Source organism: Pteropus vampyrus, unplaced genomic scaffold (genome assembly GCF_000151845.1).
Source record: "Pteropus vampyrus isolate Shadow unplaced genomic scaffold, Pvam_2.0 Scaffold502, whole genome shotgun sequence".
NCBI lineage: Eukaryota > Metazoa > Chordata > Mammalia > Chiroptera > Pteropodidae > Pteropus > Pteropus vampyrus.
This window is the reverse complement of record NW_011889283.1, coordinates 207899-212991: the sequence shown is the minus strand read 5'-3', so window position 1 is coordinate 212991 and position 5093 is coordinate 207899.

The window sequence follows — 5093 nt, the reverse complement described above, 5'->3', positions numbered from 1 at the left end:
TATAGATACCCGCTCTCTGGCAAGTCACTGCTCTCTGAGGTTTAGTTTCTTCATCTATAAAGTGAAGTTGGCTGTTATGACTTTTGTAAGCACTCACGATGAGACAGAATGGGTGAAAGAGCTTGATAGACAGCCTGGTGTTATATATGCCTGTTCCTGTTGCTGCAGATTCTCCTGATGACTTTAGGAAAGTCCAGCCTTCCTGGGTCGCAGTTTCAGAAAGATGGGCTCCTCTGTTCCTATACCTCATAGAATTTTTGTAGAGTCAAACTGAGACCATCATCAATGTGGGAAAACTTTGGAAAATACCATGTGATTTTCAAAATAAAGTTTCTACCTTTTTTTCTAATTTCCAAATGTATCACACAAAACAACTGAATTTGTTTTCACTGAATTTGTAGAATGTTTGGAATAGTCAGAGTTTAAAAGATAGGCCACAAAGTAATAAATGAAATTTGCTCCAGAAAGCACCAGGGACACCTCAAAGAATGAGACAGCCATCCTCCTGAGGAACAGAAACTAAAGGACAGTGGGAGGTCTTAGTGACTGCTATATACAGAGTACAGTAGACACTGAGATGCCACATCAGGAGAAAACAAACCGGTTTTAATGTAAGCCCCAGGAGGGGCAGACAGTTAAAAAATTACAGGTGTTGACTTACTGTGGATTTATTTTTCACATAAGAGCTAATGACTCTTTCCAATAACTCTGAGTAGGCCACCTAGTAGGTAGATAAGAATCTAATTCAGCTCTAGAATTAGATGGGTTGTAGAGAGTTCTATGAGATTTTTCAAAATGATAAGACTCTTATGAATAAAATCTTCCCTCCTCATTTCAATTTAATTCCTCTAATAAGGCAGGATGGAGGTCAGGAAGTACCTCTTTATTTCAATATGAAAAAGCAGAATTGAAACAGGATTTGTGTCTAAGTTTTGTACTGGGACCTCAGCATGTGCAAAGTGAAGATCCTCTTCTATCCCACACCAACCTGCTCTTCCTCTTGTGCAAACTTGGATAAATTCCCAGTCTTAGTGGGATCTTAATGGAACCATTACTCATGCTGTTACCCTAAAAAGAAACCTGGTGGTCACCCTCTTCCTTACCCTCTACTTCCAGTTAACAAATTCTACTCATTCTGCTTCTTAAAGATATTTGTCATATCTTTTTCTCTTCTTTAACCCTTTGATTTTTGGGCCCAGGCAGGCCTGAGTCAGTGGGTGAGCCTCCAGCTAGACACAGAGTTGTTCAGGAAATTGTAGGGCCGAGATCCGAGCTTTGAGAAGCAGGTTGGAGAATGGAGAGTGGGGGAGATCAGTGACTTTAGCTTGGAGGGGTGAAGAAAGCAAAACCTATCGATGTCCCTGTTTCCTTGACTAACATGTCTTAGTAAAGTGGGATGCTATCACGAATTCTTACCTCGGATTTTGTACCAGTTTTATTCAGAATAGTTTAGCCTTTCCTTTACATCAAATTATCCCTAAATCTACTTCAAAGAATGTCAATACCCCTAGACTTTTGGCCTGAAGACATCAAAGGATAGATTAGGACTTACTGGGTGAAGGGTGTGGGTGTATGTGGAGAAGAGATAGGAGCCAGGAGAAAACTAGAGCCTAAGGCCTGTTGTTGCCATGACAACTGAAGGAACTCAGGTTCCATCCATTTGAAATCTCCTGACTCTTGGAATGAAAGGTAGTTAATTTAAGGGTTTAACCCACCATCTTTGTAATTACAGTGATTATCTGAGCTACTTGCTAGAGAGTCAAGATGAGGTCTCAGAGGAGGTATATCTTTGAAATATTCATGAGTACGAATGAGAGAATAGGAATAAGCTGAGGCTGTGAGAGCCTTTGGAAAGAACCAGAAGACAAAAGGACGTGATAGTAGGGGAGAGGAAGAGAGTAGGATACAGATCACTGGACCAAGATTCCAGTTGATCCCAACCATGGAGATATTCACTTGTGCCCTCAAGAGTTCCACAAACTTGTTTTGAGCATCTAAAAGATGTCTTGCCCGGGCGCTGGTGACACGAGAATAAAATGACCTCTGTCCTTAAAGTATTGTTTGAAGGAGAAGACAAATATGAAAAAGGCCTGAGGATCTAGATAGAAGAGACGAGAACTATCAATAGTTAAGTTCCCATCTTTGAGAACAGTTAGGTTCCCACTACTTGGTACTTTCCTTATATAGTTACTTATTTAATCCTCATAACGTCTTAGTGAAACAATGACCATATCTCCATTTTACAGATGAAGTAATTGATCATGAGAAGTTCAATTTGAGCAAGGCACATGACATTTCAGTGGCAGAGATAGGAATCAAACAGGGGTCTTCATTTTCAAAACCTCGTGTTCCCTTCACTATACCATTATCCTTCCGATTTATTAAACATTCTGACTCAGCTTAATCTCATCTTCCCAGAAGGCTCTGCCCATACTCTTGGTCTTTATCTTCACCCTTTTATTCCTAGGCACACTTCACATGTTGTCATCACTTTCCCTTTCCATGCACAAGCAATGCAAATTTGTTAGCTGGAAAGAGACCAAAACCATTCTCTAAGTAAAGTTATTGTTTTCCTGCGCAAAGATTTAGAATGAGGAAAAGATACCCAAGGGAGACATTATTATGTAAAGAATGAAAGTGATTGAAGAATAAACCAGCCTTCTTCTGTTGGATGAGCCCTCCATTCTGAAAGAAAACCAATCTGCCATCTGCCCTATGTTTGGAAACTGAGCTACTTGCCATAACCTAAATAGAAGCTCTTTGGAAACCCTGCAGCTCTTCCTGCCCACAAGAAATGCAGTCAAGAAAGGTAATGCAATTGAGAGAGTGTGTGTTAAATGCTGGGATAATGAAAGAGACTGAGCAAGGATGGCACAGAATGCAGAAGACTGCAGAGTGAAGAAAAAGGAAACATGAGCCAGGGATGAGATAGGGAAGGAAAGAAAGAGCAAAAAGGAGAATGGAAGGGAGGAAGAAAAGAAAGAAGAGAGGAAAAGATGGAGGGAGGATGTGGGGGAGAAGGGAAGGGAAGGTATTATTTTAAAACCCAAAGCAAGGAACTGAGTGGTTCCCTTTTATTTATTTATTTTATTTTTTTGATATGAGCCAACTTCTTCTAGAGGTCTAGAAAGAGAAGGTAATACCACCATGTTAAATTAATCTTCAAGTTAATTGTTTGGGGACAGTAGGACCCATTGCCTTTCTCAAAGAATTTACTAACAATACCACAGGACAAACTATTTCTGCTTTGATTTTTTCTTTTTACTTTTAAAAAATCACATGTGCTACTATGTCATTCTGATCACCAGTCTCTTAAAATACACTCTAAAAATCTGTGTTTGCCAAATCGTTGAGCTTATGTGGTGTTCCACACTTTAAGATAGATTTATTCATAAATTGAGGATCTCTCCCATGGGGGCTAAAGCAGGAGAGGGACAATCTGTCTGCTCAAGTGAGAGTCCACTGTGAGCAGAACCTGTCCTGGAAGCTGGAGGGAAATACAAGGAAAGAGCAAGCACAGGCTCAAGGGACTTCCAGTGCCAGCATGAGAGCTGTGACAGACCACTAGTGACTTGGGCATTCAGGTGGCAGTGGCACACAGGGAAGATAACAGATCTGGAGGAGGTAGGGTAAATAATGAATCCCATTTTAGACAAGTTGAGTTTAGGTGATCACTAAACGAAGTGGGGGTGTTCAGTAGGTGGTCAGATAAATAGATCTGGAACTCAAGAGGGAAATCTGGTTGGAGATGAAAACTGAAGCCACAGGAATGAATTGTCTGTAGAATGAGAAAAGAAGACAGCTTGGGAAACAGTCATGTCTATTTGAACGAATAACTGAATATATGAATATATATATGAGTATATAAAGGGAAGTGTTATGAGTTAAAGCTACAACAATGAGGTAAGTTGGTGCAAGGTTGCAACAGCTCAGGCATCAATGTGACAGGGCTTCAGGCTCCCCTCTCCACTCTAGGTATTTTCTGAACAATTTCTAACTTGTCAATGTCATGCAAAATACACTGCCCAGAAGTGAATACGATTTGAGTGGCCTAGAGAGGAATACAACATTCCCTCTCTCATTCTAGATGTTTATACTCCCACTGGTGTAGCTCAAACTTATATTAAGCTTTCTAGCTACCAAATCACACTGATGACTCACAGTGGATTTACTGCCTACATTAGTTTTCTAGAACTGCCATAATAAAGCACACAAATTGGGTAGTTTAAAACAACAGATATTTATTCCCTCACAGTTCTTCAGGCTTGAAGTCCAAAATCAAGGCAGGGCCATGCTCTCTCAAACTGGTAGAGGAGAATTCTTCCTTGCCTCTCCCTAGCTTAAGGTGGTAGCCATCAACCCTTGGCATTCCTTGGCTTGCAGCTGCCTCACTCCAACCTCTGTCTCTGTCATCATAAGATGCTCTCCCTCTGTATCTGTGTCCAAACTTTCCCCTTCTTCTAAGGACACCAGTCTTATTGGATTAGGTCCCACCGTAATGACCTCAGCTTAACCTGACTACCTCTGCAAAGACCCTTTTACCAAGTAAGGTCACATTCACAGGTATGGGGGGTCAAAACCTGATCATATCTTTTGGGAAACATAATTCAAACTACAACACTACAAGATTAAAATTCCAAGTCTTTATCATGCCTGCTGCTACATTCTCCCTAAGCCTCAATCATGCAACTACAAGTTTCAACTTCCCTTGAGTACAGAGAAAGTAGCACCACATAAAGACACTGCTGAAAATAAATGAATGAGACTACATCAAACTAAAAAGCTTCTGCACAGCAAAACAAACAAACAAACAAACAAACAAACAAAAAAAATGTCAACAAGATAAAGAGCCATCCAAATGGGAAAATATATTTGTAAGTAATGCCTACAATAAGGGCCTAATATCCAAAATATACAAAGAACTCATACGACTCAATAACAACAACAACAACAAAAACAAACAATCCAATAAAAAAATGGGCAGAGGACCTCAACAGACACTTCTCCCTAGAGGACATGCAAAAGGCCTACAAACATATGAAAAGATGCTCAACATCGCTAGCTATTAAGGAAATGCAAATCAAAACCACAAT